The sequence below is a fragment of the Ranitomeya imitator genome, chromosome 1 (genome assembly GCF_032444005.1).
Source record: "Ranitomeya imitator isolate aRanImi1 chromosome 1, aRanImi1.pri, whole genome shotgun sequence".
NCBI classification, from domain to species: domain Eukaryota; kingdom Metazoa; phylum Chordata; class Amphibia; order Anura; family Dendrobatidae; genus Ranitomeya; species Ranitomeya imitator.
The window spans coordinates 234,993,996-235,020,170 of record NC_091282.1 but is presented as its reverse complement, the minus strand read 5'-3'; positions in this window follow the sequence as shown (position 1 = coordinate 235,020,170).

Genomic DNA, 26,175 nt, shown 5'->3' with positions numbered 1-26,175 from the left:
TTCAGGTGTTTTACAGGAATTTTTGGAATGTTTAAAAAAAAATGAACATTTAACTTTTTTTCAAAAAAATTTACTTCAGCTCCAATTTGTTTTATTTTACCACGGATAACAGGAGAAAATGGACCCCAAAAGTTGTTGTACAATTTGTTCTGAGTACGCTGATACCCCATATGTGGGGGTAAACCACTGTTTGGGTGCATGGCAGAGCTCAGAAGGAAAGGAGCGCCGTTTGACTTTTCAATGCAAAATTGACTGGAATTGAGATGGGATGCCATGTTGCGTTTGGAGAGCCCCTGATGTGCCTAAACATTGAAAACCCCCCCCATAAGTGACACTGTTTTGGAAAGTAGACCCCCTAAGGAACTTATCTAGATGTGTTTTGACAGCTTTGAACCCCCAAGTGTTTCACTACAGTTTATAGCGCAGAGCTGTGAAAATAAAAAATCATTTTTTTCCACAAAAATTATTTTTAGCCCCCTGTTTTGTATTTTTCCAAGGGTAACAGGAGAAATTGGACCCCAAAAGCTGTTGTGCAATCTGTCCTGAGTACGTTGATACCCCATATGTGGGGGGAACCACCGTTTGGGTGCATGGCAGAGCTCGGAAGGGAAGGAGCGCCATTTGGAATGCAGACTTAGATGGATTGGTCTGCAGGTGTCACGTTGCATTTGCAGAGCCCCTTATGCACCTAAACAGTAGAAATCCCCCACAAGTGACCCCATATTAGAAACTAGACCCCCCAAGGAACTTATGTAGATGTGGTGTGAGAACTTTGAACCCCAAAGTGTTTCACTACAGTTTATAACGCAGAGTTGTGAAAATAAAAATTATTTTTTTTTCCCACAAAAATGTTTTTTTAGCCCCCCAATCTTTTATTTTCCCGAGAGTAACAAGAGAAATTGGACTGCAATAGTCGTTGTCCAATTTGTCCTGAGTACGCTGATACCCCACATGTTGGGGTAAACCCCTGTTTTGGCACACGGGAGAGCTCGGAAGGGATTGAGCACTGTTTTACTTTTTCAACGCAGAATTGGCTGGAATTGAGATCGGACGCCATGTCTCTTTTGGAGAGCCCTGATGTGCCTAAACAGTGGAAACCCCCAATTCTAACTGAAACCCTATCCCAAACACACCCCTAACCCTAATCCCAACCATAACCCTAATCCCACCGCTAACCCTGACACACCCCTAACCCTAATCCCAACCGTAAATGTAATCCAAACCCTATCCCTAACTTTAGCCCCAACCCTAATCCTAACTTTAGCCCCAACCCTAACTCTAACTTTAGCCCCAACCCTAACCCTAACTTTTGCCCCAACCCTAACTGTAGCCCTAACCTTAACTTTAGCCCCAACCCTAACCTTAGCCCCAGCCATAACCATAACTTTAGCCCCAGCCCTAACTTTAGCCCAAACTCTAACTGTAGCCCTAACCCTAACTGTAGCCCTAACCCTAGCCTCAACCCTAGCCCCACCCCTAACCCTAACTCTAGCCGCACCCCTAACCCCAACCCTAACCCCAACCCTATCCCTAGCCCTAACCCTAGCCCTAACCCTAGCCATAACCCTAACCCTAGCCCTAATGGGAAAATGGAAATAAATACATTTTTTTAAAAAACAATTTAATTTTTTTATGTTTCCCTAACTAAGGGGGTGATGAAAGGAGGGTTGATTTACTTTTATAGTGGTTTTTTTAGCGGATTTTTATGATTGGCAGCCGTCACACACTAAAAGACGCTTTTTATTGCAAAAAATATTTTTGCGTTATTACCACATTTTGAGACCTATAACTTTTCCATATTTTGGTCCACATAGTCATGTGAGGTCTTGTTTTTTGTGGGACTAGTTGACATTTTTTATTGGTACCATTTTTGTGCATGTGACATTTTTTGATCGCTTTTTATTCTGACTTTTGTGAGGCAGAATGACCAAAAACCAGCTATTCATGAATTTCTTTTGGGGGGTCGTTAATACTGTTCCATCTTTGGTAAAATGGATAAAGCAGTTTTATTCTTTGGGTCAGTACTAGGGTTGACCGAAACGGGTCGGCCACTTTCAGAAGTCGCCGACTTTTGGCAAAGTCGGGTTTCATGAAACCCGACCCGACCCCTGTGTGGGGTCGGCCATGAGGTCGGCGATCTTCTGAATCTGGAATCGGAATTCCGATACCGATTCCCGATATGTTTAAGATATCGGGAATCGGTATCGGAATTCAGATTTAAGTGTAAAATAAAGAATAAAAATAAAAAATATTGCTATACTTATGTGACGCCCAAGAGACCGGGGTACCCAGCACCGGACCAATGGGGTCTGTCTCTTGAGGGGGGTGTCACGGGTGGCTTGACCCGGTGCTGTGGCCTCAGGCAATGCACAGTGTAAGGGGTATCGTGAGGGAACAGGCACTTACTTGATCAGCAGCAGGTTCTCCCAGCGGTGATGATCCCAATCCTGGATAGATGGCTATTGTCCAAATGAAAGACTGAGGCACTGAAACGTTTAACCAGTTTACTTTAACAAAAAAGGATTTACAACCAGTCCTGTCACCGGAGTCTGTATGGGAACTCTGAGTTACTTTGACCCTGCCGGGGTCTTCGCCTCTTATTGTACGCAATATCTGTGTGGCCCTGCTGCTGTATGTGAACTGGCTGCCGGCCCAATCTGTCCCCTCCGGGTCCTGGTTCGACGGGCAACCCGAGTCCTTTTATCGGCTTACCCCCTCCAGGAGTACCGCTGAACTCTGTGTCTGTTGCTGCGTCCGACCCTAGTGAAGCTGATATCACCTCACGTTTTTCCGGTTGCTGTATTATATGTAATGAATACAGCCACGGATCCGGTATCCGTCTTTGCGCCTGTTCTGGGTAGTGATTAATGCTACCCGGTTCTCACAATGTCCTTTTTCTCTATCCCTCTTCTCCTCAGGCCGGTGATTTAGGCCTGGTAACAGTCACAGGGCTGTTAGAGATTCAACTGTATGACCTCTCACTTTCAGCTCCTTAGCCCAACTGCCAGTTCTTCTCTCAGACCAGAATGGATCAAGGGGAGTCTCTGGAGCTCCCCCTTCTGGCCGGAGGTGGTAGTGCAGTCTTGCTATTTTAGTATTTGCATTTACTGTCAGTAACTATTTTTGTGGCAAATACCCCTAGGGGTGCCACATTCCCCCTTAGTTAAGAACAGTACTCCGGGACTGTGGGACAATAACATTTTGAAATAACAATTAATATGTACAGAGTCTTAAAAATGAAAAGTTACAAAAACCACTCGAGGAAACAAAAATATAGTTCTGTACAAAGTCACTTCAAATAGCGTCCATTAATACAGTTCTATCCTTGAAGGTACTAGGAAAGGCACTGCACTTTGTGTCCAGGAATTTAGTTCCATTTTTCCAACGGAGTTATCAATATAAAGTCTAAAGAAAGTTCAAAAAGAGCGAGGAGCAAAGTTCAAAAAGCAGTCTTTCCGGAGCTTTGATTTAGTGCCTCCGGGCTGATAAAAAGTTCAAGAATATGCAAGAAGTTCATACAGACAAGTCTCTGTAGGCACTGGGCTTAAACGTTGCAGACTGATAACAATGACTATACTACATTTTCTGTTTAACTATATACGGCATAACATATATACAATTCACATTATGAGCTTTATAGTTGGTAATCTGCATACCTGGCCGGTAATTGACCCTGGGTACTACGCTGTGATCTACGTAATAGCGGTGTCTCTTCATGTGGTGTACTACTGTCTACTGCGGATGTAGTATCTGCCCGCTCTGCTAAAGATAATTCCACGACTATGGAGTTGGCAAGTCCACCGTGAATGGGATTACTCTGACCAGGAATCTGTTCTTCCTGGCCTGGAACCTCCTGTAGTACGGGGTCAGCCTCTTCCTGTCTTGGGACTTCTGGTATTGGGTTTGGTGTTGGGTAAAAGGCCACCATGGGAACCACTACTGCACCATGGTATGTTAGTAGGGTTTTGTGTTATGACCCCAATGGCGAGGGTCTCAGAGGAACGTGGAAGTCTGCAAGATACAAAAATCCAGCTCATAGGGCAGTGGTAACTGGGTTGACCATATATCTACTCCTAACGCCAACACTAGAAGTAGCCGGGGGTCATACCTACGTTGATCCTAGATGACTCGCGCCAGCCGGAGAATCTAACTACCCCTAGTAGAGGAAAACAAAGACCTCTCTTGCCTCCAGAGAAAGGGACCCCAAAGCAGGATAGAAGCCCCCCACAAATAATAACGGTGAGGTAAGAGGAAATGACAAACACAGAAATGAACCAGGTTTAGCACAGAGAGGCCCGCTAACTAATAGCAGAATATAGAAAGGTAACTTATATGGTCAACAAAAACCCTATCAAAAATCCACACTGGAAATTCAAGAACCCCCGAACCGTCTAACGGTCCGGGGGGAGAACACCAGCGCCCTAGAGCTTCCAGCAAAAGTCAGGATACAGATTAGGAACAAGCTGGACAAAAATACAAAACCAAAAACAAATAGCAAAAAGCAAAGTAAAGGACTTAGCTGAATAACCGGACCAGGATCAGTAGACAAGAGCACAGCAGATTAGCTCTGAAAACTACGTTGCCAGGCATAGAACTGAGTGTCCAGGGAGCTTATAAAGCAACGCCCCTAACTAACGACCCAGGTGCGGATAAAAGGAAAGACAGAAAAACCAGAGTCAAAAAACTAGTAACCACTAGAGGGAGCCAAAAAGCAAATTCACAACAGTACCCCCCCCTTAGTGAGGGGTCACCGAACCCTCACCACGACCACCAGGGCGATCAGGATGAGCGGCATGAAAGGCACGAACTAAATCGGCCGCATGAACATCAGAGGCGACCACCCAGGAATTATCCTCCTGACCATAGCCCTTCCACTTGACCAGGTACTGAAGTCTTCGCCTGGAGAGGCGAGAATCCAAGATCTTCTCCACCACGTACTCCAACTCGCCCTCAACCAACACCGGAGCAGGAGGCTCAGCAGAAGGAACTACAGGCACAACGTACCGCCGCAACAAGGACCTATGAAATACATTGTGAATAGCAAACGACACAGGAAGATCCAGACGAAAAGATACAGGATTAAGGATTTCCAATATCTTGTAAGGACCAATAAAACGAGGTTTAAATTTGGGAGAGGAGACCTTCATAGGAACAAAGCGGGAAGAAAGCCATACCAAATTCCCAACGCGTAGTCGGGGACCCACACCGCGGCGGCGGTTGGCAAAGCGCTGAGCCCTCTCCTGTGACAACTTCAAGTTGTCCACCACATGATTCCAGATCCGCTGCAACCTATCCACCACAGAATCCACCCCAGGACAGTCAGAAGACTCCACATGACCTGAAGAAAAGCGAGGATGGAAACCAGAGTTGCAGAAAAAAGGCGAAACCAAGGTGGCGGAACTAGCCCGATTATTAAGGGCAAACTCAGCCAACGGCAAGAATGTCACCCAATCGTCCTGATCAGCAGAGACAAAACACCTCAAATAAGCCTCCAAAGTCTGATTGGTTCGCTCCGTCTGTCCATTAGTCTGAGGATGGAAAGCAGACGAAAACGACAAATCAATGCCCATCCTACTACAAAAGGATCGCCAGAACCTGGAAACGAACTGGGATCCTCTATCTGACACAATATTCTCAGGGATGCCGTGCAAACGAACCACGTTCTGGAAAAACACAGGAACCAGATCGGAAGAGGAAGGCAGCTTAGGCAAAGGAACCAAATGGACCATCTTGGAGAAGCGATCACATATCACCCAGATAACAGACATGCCCTGAGATAGCGGAAGATCAGAAATGAAATCCATGGAGATATGTGTCCAAGGTCTCTTCGGGACAGGCAAGGGCAAGAGCAACCCGCTGGCACGAGAACAGCAAGGCTTAGCTCTAGCACAAGTCCCACAGGACTGCACAAATGACCGCACATCCCTTGACAAAGAAGGCCACCAAAAGGACCTGGCCACCAGATCTCTGGTGCCAAAAATTCCCGGGTGACCTGCCAACACCGAGGAATGAACCTCGGAAATGACTCTGCTGGTCCACTTATCCGGAACAAACAGTCTGTCAGGTGGACAAGACTCAGGCCTATCAGCTTGAAATCTCTGCAACACACGTCGCAGATCCGGAGAAATAGCTGATAAGATAACTCCATCCTTAAGAATACCAACAGGATCAGCGACTCCAGGAGCATCAGGCACAAAGCTCCTAGAAAGAGCATCGGCCTTCACATTCTTTGAACCTGGTAAATACGAGACAACAAAATCAAAGCGGGAGAAAAACAATGACCAGCGGGCCTGTCTCGGATTAAGGCGTTTAGCAGACTCGAGATACATCAGATTTTTGTGATCAGTCAAGACCACCACACGATGCTTAGCACCCTCGAGCCAATGACGCCACTCCTCAAATGCCCACTTCATGGCCAACAACTCCCGATTGCCCACATCATAATTTCGCTCGGCAGGCGAAAACTTCCTAGAGAAAAAGGCACAAGGTTTCATAACAGAGCAACCAGGGCCTCTCTGCGACAAAACGGCCCCTGCTCCAATCTCCGAAGCATCCACCTCAACCTGAAAGGGAAGTGAGACATCGGGCTGGCACAAAACAGGCGCCGAAGTAAACCGGCGTTTCAACTCCTGGAAAGCCTCCACGGCAGCAGGAGCCCAGTTAGCCACATCGGAGCCCTTCTTGGTCATATCCGTCAAAGGTTTCACAATGCTAGAAAAATTAGCGATAAAACGACGGTAGAAGTTAGCGAAACCCAAGAACTTCTGAAGACTCTTAACTGACGAGGGCTGAGTCCAATCAAGAATAGCTCGGACCTTGACCGGGTCCATCTCCACAGCAGAAGGGGAAAAAATAAACCCCAAAAAGGGAACCTTCTGTACACCAAAGAGACACTTTGAGCCTTTGACAAACAAAGAATTTTCACGCAAAATTTTAAAGACCAACCTGACCTGCTCCACATGCGAGTCCCAATCATCAGAAAAAACCAAAATATCATCCAGATAAACGATCAAAAATTTATCCAGATACTTCCGGAAAATGTCATGCATAAAGGACTGAAAAACTGAAGGCGCATTGGAGAGCCCAAAAGGCATCACCAAGTACTCAAAATGACCTTCGGGCGTATTGAATGCGGTTTTCCATTCATCACCTTGCTTAATGCGCACAAGGTTGTACGCACCACGAAGGTCTATCTTGGTGAACCACTTGGCACCTTTAATTCGGGCAAACAAGTCAGACAACAGCGGCAGAGGATACTGAAATTTGACAGTGATCTTATTTAAAAGCCGATAATCAATACAAGGCCTCAAAGATCCGTCCTTTTTAGCCACAAAAAAGAATCCTGCACCAAGAGGGGAAGAAGACGGACGAATATGTCCTTTCTCCAAAGACTCCTTGATATACGAACGCATAGCGGTATGTTCAGGTACCGACAGATTAAAGAGTCTTCCCTTAGGAAATTTACTGCCTGGAATCAAATCTATAGCACAGTCACAGTCCCTATGAGGAGGCAATGCACTGGACCTGGACTCGCTAAAGACATCCTGATAATCAGACAAATACTCCGGAACTTCCGAAGGCGTAGAAGAAGCAATAGACACAGGCAGGGTATCCCCATGAATACCACGACAGCCCCAACTAGAAACTGACATAGCCTTCCAGTCCAGGACGGGATTATGGGTCTGTAACCATGGCAGCCCTAAAACAACCAAATCATGCATTTTATGTAAAACAAGAAAACGTATCACCTCGCGGTGTTCAGGAGTCATGCACATGGTAACCTGTGTCCAATACTGCGGTTTATTTGCTGCCAATGGCGTAGCATCAATACCCCTAAGAGGAATAGGATTTTCTAATGGTTCAAGAGTAAAACCACAGCGCTTAGCAAATGACAGATCCATAAGACTCAGGGCAGCACCTGAATCTACAAACGCCATGACAGGATAAGACGACAGTGAGCAAATCAAAGTTACAGACAGAATAAATTTAGGTTGCAAATTTCCAGCGGTGACCGGACCAACAACCTTAGCTATACGTTTAGAGCATGCTGAGATAACATGTGTAGAATCACCACAGTAGTAGCACAAGCCATTCCGGCGTCTATGAATTTTCCGCTCATTTCTGGTCAGGATTCTATCACATTGCATTAAATCAGGTGTCTGTTCAGACAACACCATGAGGGAATTTGCGGTTTTTCTATCACATTGCACCGAATTAGGTGTCTGTTCAGACAACACCATGAGGGAATTTGCGGTCTTGCGCTCCCGCAATCGCCGGTCAATTTGAATAGCCAGTGCCATAGCATCATTCAGACCTGTGGGAATGGGAAAACCCACCATAACATCTTTAATGGCATCAGAAAGACCATTTCTAAAATTAGCGGCCAGTGCACACTCGTTCCAATGTGTCAGCACGGACCATTTCCGAAATTTTTGGCAATACACTTCAGCCTCGTCCTGCCCCTGAGACATAGCCAGCAGGGCCTTTTCTGCCTGAATCTCAAGATTGGGTTCCTCATAAAGTAAACCGAGCGCCAGAAAAAACGCATCAATATCAGCCAATGCCGGATCTCCTGGCGCCAGCGAAAAAGCCCAATCTTGAGGGTCACCCCGTAAGAACGAAATAACAATTTTTACTTGCTGAGCGGAGTCTCCAGATGAACAGGGTCTCAGGGACAAAAACAATTTACAATTATTCTTGAAATTCCTAAACTTAAACCTGTCTCCGGAAAACAGTTCAGGAATCGGTATCTTAGGTTCTGACCCAGGACTTCTGATAACATAATCTTGTATGCCCTGCACACGAGTAGCCAGCTGGTCCACACTTGTAATCAAGGTCTGGACATTCATGTCTGCAGCAAGCATAAGCCACTCTGAGATAAAGGGGATGAAGAAAAAAAAAAAAAAAAAAAATGAGAGAGGAGAAAAAAAACTCAGAATCTTCTTTCTTATAATCCCTCTTTTGCAATGCATTAAACATTTAATACTGGCCTGGCAAACTGTTATGACCCCAATGGCGAGGGTCTCAGAGGAACGTGGAAGTCTGCAAGATACAAAAATCCAGCTCATAGGGCAGTGGTAACTGGGTTGACCATATATCTACTCCTAACGCCAACACTAGAAGTAGCCGGGGGTCATACCTACGTTGATCCTAGATGACTCGCGCCAGCCGGAGAATCTAACTACCCCTAGTAGAGGAAAACAAAGACCTCTCTTGCCTCCAGAGAAAGGGACCCCAAAGCAGGATAGAAGCCCCCCACAAATAATAACGGTGAGGTAAGAGGAAATGACAAACACAGAAATGAACCAGGTTTAGCACAGAGAGGCCCGCTAACTAATAGCAGAATATAGAAAGGTAACTTATATGGTCAACAAAAACCCTATCAAAAATCCACACTGGAAATTCAAGAACCCCCGAACCGTCTAACGGTCCGGGGGGAGAACACCAGCGCCCTAGAGCTTCCAGCAAAAGTCAGGATACAGATTAGGAACAAGCTGGACAAAAATACAAGACCAAAAACAAATAGCAAAAAGCAAAGTAAAGGACTTAGCTGAATAACCGGACCAGGATCAGTAGACAAGAGCACAGCAGATTAGCTCTGAAAACTACGTTGCCAGGCATAGAACTGAGTGTCCAGGGAGCTTATAAAGCAACGCCCCTAACTAACGACCCAGGTGCGGATAAAAGGAAAGACAGAAAAACCAGAGTCAAAAAACTAGTAACCACTAGAGGGAGCCAAAAAGCAAATTCACAACAGTTTTGGGAAAGTCTCCTATACAGGTATGATACACTTCCTCTTCTTTTTCCTTTACTGGTTGAACCTGTATGGGTTGAATAACTTCTGGTTCTGGCTGGACAACGTCTGGCTCTTTCAATGCTTCCGGACATAATTTAAGATTGTCTCTTGACACTAGTACAGATGTTAAGCCTCCGTTTTTGCTGATGAGACACATTTTAGGATTATCCACTCTTGTTGGTAAAACTGTGTAGGGTACGGCTTCCCACTGATTGTCCAGTTTATTGGTTCGACGATTTCTCTTGAGCACTTGGTCACCTGGTCTTAATGGGGTCGCTAGAGCATTCTGGTTGAAAGTTCGCTCTTGTCTTTCTCTAGTTTGCTGAAGGCTTCTTTCCACACTCTCTTGCACTTGGCGATACTGCTTTTGCCGTATGATATCCCAATTGGAGTCTTGGACTTCTGCGTCTGGTTTCAGAATTCCCATTTCTAGATCGATTGGTAATTGGCCGGGTCTTGCACGCATAAGGTAAGCTGGGGTGCAATTGGTGGAACTCACCGGGACATGATTATACAGATCCACCAAGTCAGGCAATTTCTCTGGCCATTGATTCCTTTCTGCCTCAGGTAAAGTCTTTAGTAGTTCTATTACAATATGGTTCATCTTCTCGCATAAGCCGTTTGTTTGTGGATGATAGGCCGTCGTCCGGATCTTTTTGCAACCATACATATTACAGAATTCTCTGAAGATCTCTGATTCAAAGGCTGTACCTTGGTCGGTGAGAACCTGTTCCGGATATCCATGGGGTCTACAAAAGTACATTTGGAACGCTTTGGCTGCTGTTTTTGCTGTCAGATCTTTTACGGGTACTACTACCAAGAAGCGTGAATAATGGTCCACGATGGTCAAGGCATAGACATAGCCAGACCGGCTTGGTGTCAACTTCACGTGGTCCATGGCTACAAGTTCAAGTGGTTGTTTGGTGATTATGGGCTGCAGTGGTGCTCTTTGGTTCTTTTGATCGTTTCTTCTGAGGTTGCACGGGCCACAATTTCTGCACCACTGTTCGATTGATTTTCTCTTCCCGACCCAATAAAATCTTTCTCTTAGAAGTACTTCTAACTTTTTCCAACCGAAGTGACCAGCACCATTATGGTAAGCTTCGAGGACCATCTTGACATCTTGTTTAGGCACGATAATCTGCCAAACCAATTCATGTGTTTTCGGATTGGTGTACCTTCTACAGAGCTTCCCTTGATACAGGAACATTTTGCCTCTCTCTTTCCAGAGTTGATGCGTCTCTTCTGGGGCATCCTCATCGGGATATGCACTTTGCTCAGTTAACAGTTCCTTCACCAACTTCACAGCCGGATTGCTGTCTTGGGTGTCAGCCCATCTATGGTGTGCTAACGGATTTAAATTCACCTCTTGTTGTTTCTGATAGGTACTTGACTGATGATGTTTTGCCTTGGGATGATGGAAGGCTGGTAGTTCAATTTCTTCAAGCTCCCCCATTTCTTCTTCTACATCTCTCAAGTGTGGCATCCGGGATAGGGCATCGGCATTTCCATTCTTGCGACCTGCTCGATACTTGATCTTGAAGTTGTAATTAGATAACCGGGCTATCCATCGCTGTTCTAACGCACCTAATTTGGCTGTGTCCAGGTGGGTCAACGGATTGTTGTCAGTATAGACAATAAATTCTGCAGTGGCCAGATAGTGTTTGAAACGTTCAGTCACAGCCCAAACTACTGCCAGTAGTTCCAATTTGAAGGAGCTGTAATTTTCTGAATTTCTTTCAGTAGGCCGGAGCTTTCTACTTGCAAAGGCGATGACTTTCTCCCGACCTTCTTGCTTTTGTGACAGCACCGCTCCTAGTCCCACATTACTGGCATCGGTGTAGAGGATGAAAGGTTGATGGTAATCTGGGTATGCCAGAACCTCTTCTCCGGTTAGTGCCTTCTTTAGTTGTTCAAAGGAGTCTTCCCTTTCGTCGTTCCACTGAAAAGGAGGGTTTCGGTTTGAAGGTTTCTTCGTCTGCCCTACCAAGGTGTCTTGCAAGGGTGCTGCCAACTTGGTAAATCCTTTTATAAATCTGCGATAGTAACCCACCAATCCCAGGAATTGTCTCACTTCTTTTGCGCTGGTAGGTCTTGGCCAATCCCTTATGGCGCTTATTTTCTCGGGATCTGGTGCTACTCCCTCCGAACTCACGATGTGTCCCAGGTACTGTACCTTTGGCTTGAGAAGGTGACATTTGGATGGCTTGACTTTCATGCCATACCTGGATAAGGCTTCGAACACTTCTGCCAGGTCTATTAAGTGTTGTTCGTAAGTCTTTGAGTAGACGATCACATCATCTAGGTACAGGAGGACGGTCTCGAAGTTCTTGTGTCCGAGGCAGCATTCCATCAGCCGCTGGAAGGTACCGGATGCGTTGCAGAGTCCGAACGGCATGCGATTAAATTCACATAGACCCATTGGTGTGGTGAATGCCGTCTTTTCCTTATCTCGCTCAGCCACAGGGACTTGCCAATACCCGCTTGTTAAGTCTAAGGTGGAAAAATAATTAGCAGATTTCAAAGCAGTTAAGGACTCTTCTATCCTAGGCAAGGGGTAGGCGTCTTTATGGGTGATGTTATTAATCTTCCGGTAGTCTACGCACATTCTCATGGTTCCGTCCTTTTTTTTGACAATCACTAGAGGGGCCGCCCAGGGGCTACAGCTGTCTCTTATTACCCCGGCCTGTTTCATCTCCCTCAGCATATCTTTTGCACATTGATAGTGAGCGGGCGGTATGGGTCTATATCTTTCTTTTATTGGGGGATGGTCACTGGTGGGGATTGTGTGTTCTACCCCTTCTATCCGTCCGAAGTCCAATGGGTGTTTACTGAAGACTTGTTCATATTCCGTCACTAGCCTATACACCCCTTGTTTTTGATGGGTAGGTGTTGAATTTATGCCCACGTGTAGCTGTTGGCACCAATCCTCCATTTCTCCATCTGAGCCATTGCCTTCCACCTGACAGGTTGGTTCTAAGGGCTCAATGGTTGTGATGGCATTGTTGTCAACAGTATATAGCTTTGCCATTGTAGCATACCTTGGCAAAGTGACCTCTTCCTCTCCACAGTTCAAAAGTCGTACCGGCACTCGTCCCCGGTGTACCTCGACTATCCCTCGTGCTGTGAGTATAGTGGGCCTGCTGTCGGTGTACACTGGTTCTATTAAGGCTTGATAATCTCGTCCCTTAGTACCAATGGCTGCTCTACACCATACCAGCATTTCTGTTTTTGGTGGGATTACAATAGATGTTGGATCACTTACCCTCACACTGCCGATTTCTCCACCTGCAACTTCTACCTGTTGCCTTAACATCAATACTTTTATTTCCCTCCGGAGAACTCTCTGCTGGCAGGATTGGGCAGTTTCAGCAATTTGCTGTAAGACAGAAATGACTTCGGAAAAGCAGTTCTCTAACACATTCATTCCTATCAATACAGTTGGTTCACAGTTCCGCCGGTCAACATCAACAACAATTATACCCTGTTTCTTCAATTCTACTTTACCAATCTTTATGGTCATCTCCCTGAATCCTAGTTTCGGTACCAACTTACCATTACTGGCCCATATATCTAGTTCAACATCAGAGGGCCCTTTATCAATATCTGCATCAGCCCAGTACCTCTTATAAAGGATATACGGTATAGATGAAATCTGGGAATCTGTGTCCAGCAAAGCGTTGAGGGGCATTCCGTCCAGCACGATAGGGATAATGGGTCGTCCTCCGATGTACCTGTCGTGCCAGGGTGTTGGGCCTTGAAAGTTCATTCCTGCGAAGTGGCCCGCATTCCCAGGGGATTCCCGTTTAAATCACAATCTCGTGCAAAGTGGCCTGGCTGCTGGCAACGGCGGCAAATGGGCTGTCCATCCGGTTGGTAGCGGTCGCGGGGTCATCCTCTCCATGTCGGGTATCTCCGGGGTCTCATCCATGGAACACCTTCTCTACGGTTTGACAACTCCATCTTGGGTCCTCTCATCTCCTGCATGGTTTTAGCCATTGAAGCAACAACATCAGTTAAAGAGTCAAGCTTTTGTTGAAGAGCCTCATTAGTACTGGGCCCCAGGGGCTTAGCAATGGCCCCGGACATAGCTGATGTCACTGGTACTCCATGTTGTTGAGGAGCCTCTGCCATGAGTTGCGCAGGATCCTGATCCCGAGGTGCCTCTGCCAGCTGGAGACGTATAACGCTCTCCTTTAATTGGGCAAATGTCAATTCAGGGTTCTTAAAAACAAGCATGCTCACATGCCCCCGGTGAGAAGGGGTGTAGAGTCCCTCAATAAATTGATCTCTTAGCAGTTTATCCGCTCCGGTGTTAAAAATGGGTTCAGCCAGTGTAAGTGATTTAAGGGCTTCCTGCAGGTTTAAGGCAAAGTCTCTCACGCCCTCATTAACTTTTTGTTTGTAATTAAAGAATCGTACTTTAGCTTTGCTGCTGGCAGTGGTTTCAAATGTAGCTTTTAATCCAGCAAATATGCGTTCAACAGTGCCTTTTAGATCAGCTGCCCATGCTGTGACTTCTCGCTTAGCATGGCCACTTAACTGCATCATCAGGAGACTAACACGCTGAACTTCACCCACAGGGAACATGTCAAAATGGGCCAGCATCTTTTCTCTGAAATCGTCAAGGGTATTAGGCTCACCTTCATACATTGGAAGCCATGGGCCACCCGGGGTATATGGCATCAGCACCGGCATGATGGGCGCCACTCCTTGCACCGCTGCGCTACCGGACTCTCTATCGACACTCTGTCTTTCAGCTGCATTAGCGTCGCCGGGTGCTGCGGCGTCTCCGTGCTGCGACATACTGTGCCCCCTTAGTTAATCCGGACCCTTCCGGTCCTCCGCTTCCGTCGGGATAGTGTAGATTCGTTCCGCTGTGCAGCAGGATCGATTTTCCCCTTGCTCTGATGTCAGAGCGCTCAGCTTGGTGCCGCCCACAATGACACGCCCCCTGCTGCTCCCACCCACCGCGCTCTGTAATGGCGGATTCTGAAGTTTTTCAGTTAGACTGGGGCTCAGGTGATGGCGTAGCTCAATTAACAGTCTCGTGCCTAACGGTTATGAAGTGATTACCTCAGGGGATGGCGGCCATCTTTACTCCATTATAACCAATGGGGAAAAGTCACTTTCAATAGTTTTCAATGGAGAATGGATTTTTCTTTAATAAAGTCAATTTTCAAGATTTTTCATCCAAGTTTTCACAGTTTTGGGCTCCAATCACGGCACACAATACCCGGTATACGGGCTGGCTAGATCCTGTTCGTGACGCCAATTGTGACGCCCAAGAGACCGGGGTACCCAGCACCGGACCAATGGGGTCTGTCTCTTGAGGGGGGTGTCACGGGTGGCTTGACCCGGTGCTGTGGCCTCAGGCAATGCACAGTGTAAGGGGTATCGTGAGGGAACAGGCACTTACTTGATCAGCAGCAGGTTCTCCCAGCGGTGATGATCCCAATCCTGGATAGATGGCTATTGTCCAAATGAAAGACTGAGGCACTGAAACGTTTAACCAGTTTACTTTAACAAAAAAGGATTTACAACCAGTCCTGTCACCGGAGTCTGTATGGGAACTCTGAGTTACTTTGACCCTGCCGGGGTCTTCGCCTCTTATTGTACGCAATATCTGTGTGGCCCTGCTGCTGTATGTGAACTGGCTGCCGGCCCAATCTGTCCCCTCCGGGTCCTGGTTCGACGGGCAACCCGAGTCCTTTTATCGGCTTACCCCCTCCAGGAGTACCGCTGAACTCTGTGTCTGTTGCTGCGTCCGACCCTAGTGAAGCTGATATCACCTCACGTTTTTCCGGTTGCTGTATTATATGTAATGAATACAGCCACGGATCCGGTATCCGTCTTTGCGCCTGTTCTGGGTAGTGATTAATGCTACCCGGTTCTCACAATGTCCTTTTTCTCTATCCCTCTTCTCCTCAGGCCGGTGATTTAGGCCTGGTAACAGTCACAGGGCTGTTAGAGATTCAACTGTATGACCTCTCACTTTCAGCTCCTTAGCCCAACTGCCAGTTCTTCTCTCAGACCAGAATGGATCAAGGGGAGTCTCTGGAGCTCCCCCTTCTGGCCGGAGGTGGTAGTGCAGTCTTGCTATTTTAGTATTTGCATTTACTGTCAGTAACTATTTTTGTGGCAAATACCCCTAGGGGTGCCACATTTACCCTCTGACGCGCCCTGGTACTAACCGGGAACCTTCCTTCCTTCGAATCAGCGCTTGCAGGACCTTGCGGTGACGTCGCGGCTTGTGATTGGTCGCGCGGCCGCCCATGTGACCGCTCGCGCGACCAATCACAAGCCGCGACGTCACCGCGACGTCACGCAAGGTCCTGCAAGCGCTGATTCTTAGGAAGGAAGGCTGCCGGAAAGAAGCAGGGAGCGTCCGAGGGTGAGTATATTCCTATTAGGTATATACTCACCCTCGGACGCGCCCTGCTTCTTTCCGGCAGCCTTCCTTCCTAAGAATCAGCGCTTGCAGGACCTTGCGTGACGTCGCGGTGACGTCGCGGCTTGTGATTGGTCGCGCGAGCGGTCACATGGGCGGCCGCGCGACCAATCACAAGCCGCGACGTCACCGCAAGGTCCTGCAAGCGCTGATTCGAAGGAAGGAAGGTTCCCGGTTAGTACCAGGGCGTGTCAGAGGGTGAGTATAGCGATATTTTTTATTTTAATTCTTTATTTTACACATAAATATGGATCGCAGGGCCTGAAGGAGAGTTTCCTCTCCTTCAGAGCCTGGGAACCATTGGAAACCCAATGCACTGCATTGGGTTTCGAGTTTCGGCCGACCCCGACCCCAACTTTTTTATAGGATCGGCCGATTTCACTCGACCCGACTTTTGAAAAAGTCGGGTTTCGTGAAACCCGACCCGATCCTATAAAAGTAAAAGTCGCTCAACCCTAGTCAGTACGATTACAGCGATACCTCATTTAGATTTTTTTTATGTTTTGGCGCTTTTAAACAATAAAAACAAAACTATTTTATAGAAAAAATAATTATTTTTGTATCGCTTTATTCTGAGTATAACTTTTTTTATTTTTTTGCTGATGATGCTGTATGGCAGTTTTTTTGCGGGACAAGATGATGTTTTCAGCGGTACTATGGTTATTTATATCCGCCTTTTTGATCGCGTGTTATTCCAGTTTTTGTTCGGCGGTATGATAATAAAGCGTTTTTTTCCTTTTTTTTACGGTGTTCACTGAAGGGGTTAACTAGTGGGCCAGTTTTATAGGTCGGGCCGTTACGGACGCGGCGATACTAAATATGTGTACTTTTATTGTTTTTTTTTATTTAGATAAAGAAATATATTTATGGGAACAATATTTTTTTTCCTCTTTATTTAGGATTTTTTTTTTTACACATTAAAAATTTTTTTTTTTACTTTGTACCAGGGAGGACATCACTGTATAGTGACAGATCGCTGATCTGACACTTTGCAGAGCACTGTGTCAGATCAGCGATCTGATGTGCACTGCTCCTGGTTTATCAGCGCCTGCTCTGAGCAGGCACTTGGTAAGCCACCTCCCTGCAGGACCCAGAAGTAGCCCCGCAGCCATTTTGGATCCGGGGCCTGCAGGGAGGAGACGCTCGGTACAAGGTGAGCACATCACCTTGTACCAATAGTCTCAGGGAAGCACGCAGGGAGCCCCCTCCCTGCGCGATGCTTCCCTGTACCGCCGGAACACTGCGATCATGTTTGATCGCAGTGTGCCGGGGGTTAATGTGCTGGGAGCGGTCCGTGACCGCTCCTTGCACATATTGCCGGATGTCCGCTGCGATAGTCAGCTGACACTCGGCCGCAATCGGCCGCGCTCCCCCCGTGAGCGCGTCCGATCACATATGACGTACTATCCCGTCACTGGGAATTAAGTCCCAGGTCACCTTGACGGGATAGTACATCCTATGGTTTTAAGGGGTTAAAAGGTGCCGCCTCTTCATGAATTTAGAGCATCTAACAAGTGACAAGTGTGTCACATCAACTGAGGAGACCTGGGGGTAGAAGATCACTGCAAATTGTGAACCGCAAATCTTCCATTTAGCCTGTGTGTTTGGATCCCATATTAAATTAATTTGTTTTCTTTTGGTGCTGAAGAGGTTAACGACCCTTTCTATGCTGGTCAGAAACTTGCAGCCACATTTTCAGCTGTTTCTGACCAAGTCATTATTTTTCCCTATAAAACCTGGTCAGAACCTCTCAGTCTTGCCAGTGAATGCAAGCTTTGCTTCCTAACTCTTTGGAGATTCTGTTCTGTATATGAGTTTGTTGTTGAAACTGGAGATTTGTTTTCCTGTGCTCTGTGCTAAAGCTAATGGGTTTAGGAGTAGAGTTGTAGAAGTGGTTCTGTTGTTTGCTGTAGTTCGTATGTGTTTATCTCCTGGTTCCTGTTCCATTTGGCGTATTCCTCCCAGTCCCTATCTTCCTCTTCCCTATTATTCATTAGTGTTTCTGTATGATAGAGGTTTTCTGCTATCCCTGTTTTGTCTGTGTGAATGGTTTACATTACATTTCTGTCCCATGCAACATGGGGTTTGGGAGGGGATCAGGGTTTAACCGGTGCATAGTTAGGTCAGAGACTCGGGTATCTCTACCTTCAAGAGTACCCATGGGACAGGGATAGTTAGGGTCCCTGTTCCAGGGACAATTTGAGGCTCCCTTTTCTTACCAAAAACCACACACACTTTTTCCTTTCATTCAACTTTCCATTATTGTGCTTGGATACAACACTCTGTGAGCAGCCAGCTTCATTAGTAATGGCCTTTTGTGGCCTACCCTCTCTGTGGAGTGTGTCAGTGACTGCCTTCTGGACATCTGTCAAGTCAGTAGTCTTCCCTGTGATTGTGGAGTCTACTGACACAAAATAAGGGACCTTTTTAAATGCTTAGAAAGCCTTTGCAGGTGTTTTTTGTTAATTATTCTCTTTACTGAGATAATGACTTTTGGATTGTCATTGGCTGCAAGCCATAATCATCAACATTAGCAGAAATAAACGCTTGGAATAGATCACCCTGTTTGTAATGCATATAACATATGAGTTTCACTTTTTGTATTGAAGAACTGAAATAAATTAACTTTTTGATGATACTCTAATTTTGTGAGAAGCACCTGTACAGTATTTGGCCTGGTGGGGCATTTTAGGGGAGTATATAAAAAACAAAGTCATTGATTGTTGTGTCCAAATATGACCAACAGTAATTCATGCTACTCGTGCTATTTACAAACAATATGCTCCACATAGAACTTTTTCATATCATATAACAGTAGGTTATGTGACATAGTCTCATGGTACCTTCAGCAATTCATCCTTTTTTTTTGTTGAAAAAAAGATGCTGATCATCTTTTTATCAGACATATTATTACACTATTAGACTATTTTTTAAGATTACGCAGTTGTGAAATGTCTGATGTATGTAGCCTATGAATATTTGCATGTTACGAACGATAAATCTAGTTTGTATGCACATATATATGTGCTATGAGACATACAATGACATAAAAAAAACATTTCCTGGTGTTTTAATAATGTGTCCTGTCTTCTATATCACCTTCCACTAGAAAGTATGATAATAATCTTTGTGATTATTCTTCTCTTCTTTTTTTAAAAAAAAACACAATCTTTGAAATGGTTCAAAAGTACCCAACATTGCAGGAGGATGCCAGTCTGAGAATCTCACAAATCCCTGTAGATGAGAGGAAAGAAATTGCTGAAATCTCTACTCACAAAAGCCATTTATACGCAGAACATGTGCAATTCAAGGACTCTACTAAGTAGAAAAATTAACCTGTTTGACCCATACTGTCTATAAAGAACAGAAGAATTGTTTTGATGTGAAGAGCACTAATGAATCCATACATAATTAATGACAAACACACATACATGGGGGTGTCAACTGCCGGGTAATTTCATGTACCTAAAAGGAATTGAATACAATTTGTAAATGCAACCTCAGTAAATAAAGCCAACAGAGATGAGTTTAGGAAATGTATGGGTTCAGCAAAATGCATTATGATTTAGTCAAACATAATTTGGGATCTGCTCAAGCTACTTGGGTGTTAATTGTTATTTACAGTAGAGAATCCAGAGCATTTAATAGTTTACACGTAGTAATTATACCATTAGCATTTCCCAAACAGTGTGATAATGCTCTAGTATCACAGCCACTACTGCCAATAGCAGTGTCTTGCAGCGTCGAACTGGACATAGAATGAGACAAAAGTACAGTAATATATTAGTATCATAACATAATTTGTCTATGAGAGTAGTACAACAGGTATTAATTTAAAGCACCATGCCAGCGTTTTCTATTTCAGCGCTAGAGTGGTGCTAGTAATGTAAGTTCCTTGACCTTAGTTTTATACTCCCCAGAAGCTGTCTTCAGCTGTTCCCAACGGTGCTCAGGTCCCATACTGCCATTTTGTGACCACAACTTATGACTGACTGGAAGCAGGGCCAGCGTTGGGTAGGGTTGAGTGGGCAGGCAAACTAAGCAAACGCCCAGGGCCTCCATCACCCAAGGAACCAATTCCTCTAAGTTGCCAATCGACAAAAATGTTGTGACTAAGGCATTATCAATGAAGAAATTCTGAAGTAAAATAAGCTTTAGTGTTTACTGCTTCTTGGATAGCATAACTGTATTCGAAGCTGAAGGTGCAGACTGATATTTTACAGAGCAAATGTGTATGGTTAGATGTTTTATATAAAGATATGATGGAACAAAAAGAAAATTCGGAATGTGAGATAAGTGTTTAGAATGAGCAAACTCAAGCATTGAAGGTATCTGATAAAAATGCTGAGTGAGCAACTCAAGGCAACAGAAAGCAATATGGGTGGGCTATCTGCTTCCTCTATCACTAATCAGTCTGATCATTCTAAATCAGCAATATCTATGAAAGCTAAAAAATTGGATAACAGTGACACATAAAAGTGTGATAACAAAGCCAATATATGCCCTTCGCGACCTGCGGAGTACTAGTACTGCTCTAGTCGCTTTTCTCCCTTTGAGATGGGCTCTGGCGGTGAGCCCACATCTTTTCCAGCACATGTCAGCTGTTTTGAACAGCTAATATGTTCCCGAACAACCCGTTAAATGCCGCTGTCAAACGCTAACAGCGGCATTTAACACTCACTTACGGCCATCAGGCCGGAAATGCGCCCATCGGTGACCTATGTCACGTGATCATGGGTCGCCGATGGGTTAGCATGACAACCAGAGGTCTCCTGGAGACCTCTATGGTTGTCACTGCCGGCTTGCTGTGAGCACCGCCGGTGGTCGGCGCTCATAGCAAGTGAGGTTTTCTGTTACATACAGGTGATCTGATCATCGCCTGTATGTAGCAGAGCCTATCGGGTTATGGAAGCTTCTAGTCTCCCATGGAGACCATTGAAGCATGCCAAAAGTAAAAAAAAATGTTTTTAAAAATATAAAAAAAATAAAAAGTGTGTAAAAGTTTAAATCACCCCCCTTTAGCCCCATTCAAAATAAAACAATAAAAAAGTCAAACATGCACATATTTGGTATCGCCGCATTCAGAATCGCCCGAACTATAAAAAAATGGATTAACCTGACCACTAAATGGCGTAGCGAGAAAAAAGTCAAAACGCCAGAATTACGTTGTTTTTTTTTGCCCTCTGCGACATTGCATTAAAATGCAATAATGATTGATCAAAAGCTAATATCTGCGCCAAAATGGTATCAATTAAAATGTCAGCTTGGAATGCAAAAAAAAAGCCCTCACCCAACCTGAGATCACAAAAAATGGAGATGCTATGACTATGGCACAATTTATTTATTTTTTTTAACAAACTTTGCATTTTTTTCACCACTTAAATAAAAAAGAACCTAGATATGTTTGGTGTCTATGAACTTGTAATGACCTGGAGAATCATAATGGCAGGTCAGTTTAAGCATTTGGTGAACATGGTAAAAAAAAATCCAAAAAAACGTTGTGAATTGCACTTTTTTTTTTTACAATTTCAACGCATTTGGAATTTTTTTCCCATTTTTGCATATAGGATGTGGTAAAACCAAAGGTGTCATTCAAAAGTACAATTCGTTCTGCAAAAAGAAGCCCTAACATGGCCATATTGACAAAAAAATAAAAAAGATATAGCTCTGGGAAGAAGGGGAGTGAAAAAGAGAAACGCAGCAACGAAAAAGGGCAAGGTCACAAAGGGGTTAAAGTTGGTAAAGTCTTCAGAACATTTTATAAAGTGTAGAGCAGTCAAGTGTTTTCTTGCGGAAGTCTGGGTAATATTGCAAAGTATTTTTGATCTTCTAGTAAAACACAAAAATGAGACAATAATGTAAACTGTTTTGCATGTGGTCATGTGGGTCACATTGCAAGAGATTGGCCAGGACAAAAAGAAAGGCATGTAAAGGCATGGGCCCAAAATGGGAAGAAGAGAGAAAGAAAATTCTTCCTAATGGCAGTGATTTAGATATTGGCAAAGTGGCCAAAGGAAATATTCTCAGTAGGGTCCATTTCAGGTGGTTAAGGCTCACAAGGAAATAGTTATCTATAGTGATATTTCCTGTAGCCACTGGTAAAAAGTGAAATTTCACACACACTGTGTTGATTATGACCATGTTAACACTTTTGATCCAACTGAAATATAGTGACTGCATCGCTCATTAGCGAGAAGAAATTTGTCTTGTAAATTGTGTGTTTTCAGTTATGGACTAAAAATGGATTGTGAAATGAATTCAATCACAGACGGACATGTCATGGACATACTGATAGGGAATTTAGATTGTGATCCCCATTGAGGACAGCAATTCTTATCACTTCCAAATAAAACGGTATAAGCAGAACTGTCAATGTATACAGTCATGGCCAAATGTTGGCACCCTTAAAATTGTTCCAGAAAATGAATTATTTCTCCCAGAAAATGATGGAAATTACACAAGTTGTGATATACAAATGTTTATTTCCTTTGTGTGTATTGGAACAACACAAAAACAGAGAAAAAAAATTGGTCACAATTTCACACTGAACCTCAAAAATGATCCTGACAAAATTGTTGGTGCCCTCAACTGAATATTTGGTTGCACACCCTTTGGAATAAATAACTGCAATCAATCGCTTCCCATAACCATCAACAATAGGGATGAGTGAATCCAGTGCTGTGTCCAGTGCTACTGTTTGGAGTTCAGATGCTTAATAAAGCTTGTTGAAAGGCTGCAGCGCCAATTTTGCTTGTCAATTGAGGTAATGGGATTGTGGCGTACATATGGAGGACCCACGACAATGCCAATCTGTCTTCCAGTGTATGCAGCCCTGTTCATACACTAATGTAAGTGCCATACACTGAAAGATGGAGACGGGGATCATCGTGGGACCTCCATGTGGATGACGGCAGACCAGCGTGGAACCTCCAATTTTTTTCCCCAGGCAGTAAGGGGCCTGACTTGATAATGAGATCAGGGGAAATCTTTAATGAACACCCCTCATATACAGTTAAGTCCATATATATTTGGACAGAGACAACATTTTTCAAATTTTGGTTATAGACATTACCACAATGAATTTTAAACAAAACAATTAAGATGCAGTTGAAGTTCAGACTTTCAGCTTTCATTTGAGGGTATCCACATTAAAATTGGATGAAGGGTTTAGGAGTTTCAGCTCCTCAACACGTTCCACCCTGGAACAAAAGTAACCTAAAAGGAACCAAAAGTAATTGGACAGATTACATAATTTTAAACTAAATGTTCATTTCTAGTACTTGGTTGAAAACCCTTTGTTGGCAATGACTGCCTGAAGTCTTGAACTCATGGACATCACCAGACACTGTGTTTACTCCTTTTTGATGCTCTGCCAGGCCTTCACTGCGGTGGTTTTCAGTTGCTGTTTGTTTGTGGGCCTTTCTGTCTGAAGTTTAGTCTTTAACAAGTGAAATGCATGCTCAATTGCGTTGAGATCAGGTGATTGACTTGGCCATTCAAGAATATTCCACTTCTTTGCTTTAATAAACTCCTGGGTTGCTTTGGCTTTATAATTTGGGTCATTGTCCATCTGTAGTATGAAACGATGATCAATCAGTTTGGCTGCATTTGGCTGGATCAGAGCACACAGTATATCTCTGAATACCTCAAAATTCATTCGGCTGCTTCTGTCCTGTGTCACATCATCAATAAACACTAGTGACCCAGTGCCACTGGCAGCCATGCATGCCCAAGCCATCACATTGCCTCCGCCGTGTTTTACAGAGGATGTGGTATACTTTGGATCATGTGCTGTACCACGCCTTCGCCATACTTTTCTCTTTCCATCATTCTGGTAGAGGTTGATCTTGGTTTCATCTGTCCAAAGAATGTTCTTCCGGAACTGTGCTGGATTGTTTAGATGTTTTTTAGCAAAGTCCAGTCTAGCCTTTTTATTCTTGATGCTTATGAGTGGCTTGCACCGTGCAGTGAACCCTCTGTATTTACTTTCATGCAGTCTTCTCTTTATGGTAGATTTGGATATTGATACGCCGACCTCCTGGAGAGTGTTGTTCACTTGGTTGGCTGTTGTGAAGGGGTTTCTCTTCACCATGGAGATTATTCTGCGATCACCCACCACTGTTTTCTACCGTGGGCGCCCAGGTATTTTTGCATTGATGAGTTCACCAGTGCTTTCTTTCTTTCTCAGGATGTACCAAACTGTAGATTTTGCCACTCCTAATATTGTAGCAATTTCTCAGATGGGTTTTTTCTGTTTTCGCAGCTTAAGGATGGCTTGTTTCACCTGCATGGAGAGCTCCTTTGACCGCATGTTTACTTCACAGCAAAACCTTCCAAATGCAAGCACCACACCTCAAATCAACTCCTGGCCTTTTATCTGCTTAATTGAGAATTACATAACAAAGGGAATGCCCACACCTGTCCATGAAATAGCCTTGGAGTTAATTGTCCAATTATGTTTGGTCCCTTTAAAAACAGGGTTTGCACATGTTAAGGAGCTGAAACTCCTAAACCCTTCATCCAATTTTAATGTGGATACCCTCAAATGAAAGCTGAAAGTTTGAACTTCAACTGCATCTGAATTGTTTTGTTTAAAATTCATTGTAGCAACGTCTATAACTAAAATTAGAAAAATGTTGTCTTCGTCCAAATATATATTAACTTAACTGTATATATACACACATACAGCCAATGCAGCTGATTAGGAACTGAGCTGCAAATTTTGTATGGGCTACTATCATGTGCAGAGCTATGTTTTTTACTTGAACATGTATGTTTATATGAGTTTAACTAGTGGAGTATATTCATAAGCATAAAATATGCTTAAAGCATTTGTTATTTCTCTTCTGTAGCAGAGGATTCATTTGGCAGGCTCAACTAATGCTCCAACTAATCTCTGCCCAGGGTGGGATAATTTCCAACAGTGGTTGGAAATGAGATTATCATGGGATCTAATTAAAATGTAAAAGTAACATACTTAAATATTGATCCTACTTTTTTTAGTCTTTACATCACTTTTAGCCATTAAACATGTGATCAATTTAAAGCTGGACTTGGTGGAATGTTTCCTAAATTGCAAAAACGTGAAGCTTTTTTATATGCTATAGATTTATAATATAAACTGTGCAAATGTGATTAAGTAATTAGACAGAATTGATGGGTCTGAACTAATGCTAAATGTTATACTGTAGAGAAAGAGATAACAAGTAATTAGTTAGTGGTAGAGTTGAGCGACCTTGACCTTTTTAGAGTCGAGCCGGGTTTTGCGAAACCCGACTATGTCCAAAGTCGGGTCGAGTGAAATCGGCCGATTATGACGTAAAGTCGGGATCGACCGAAACACGAAACCCAATGCAAGTCAATGGGGCAGCATAGTCGGCAGTGAGTGGGGGCCAGGAAAACACCTAGAGTGGCCATTTTAATGTCAAAACCATCCATTCTTCTTAATGAAGCTTGTCAAGCGTAATTTACCTTATAATAATTGGAAGGCATTTGAAATTGGGGGTCATTTGGCTAAAGTTGTGGGGGGTAGGGCTGGTTCAAGTAATTAGTGGGCCCAGGAAATCTGGACCACGTCACGGCAGTGGAGCAGGGAGAGGTAAGTATTTCAACTTTGCAAGTGCTGTGAACCTGAGCAAGCAGGGGGGGCCCACTCGTTGGCATTGGCACTGGCACAGGGCCCCTCAAAGTACAGCGGTGTGTTTGCACGGCGGGGGCGCCTCCCACCGGCAGCAACACTTTTGCGTACTATGAGAGGCCCTGTGCCAGTGACGTCGCCAACTAGTATTCCTCCCCCCACCTGATGAAGGAACCTGCACTTTCATCTGCACCTTCCTCTTTGTCCCCGTGTAAGGTGGTATGGTATGCGGGAAGAGCAACCTGACTTTCAGCAGGGTCACAATGTTGTTGTGTAGCGTGCACGGGGAAT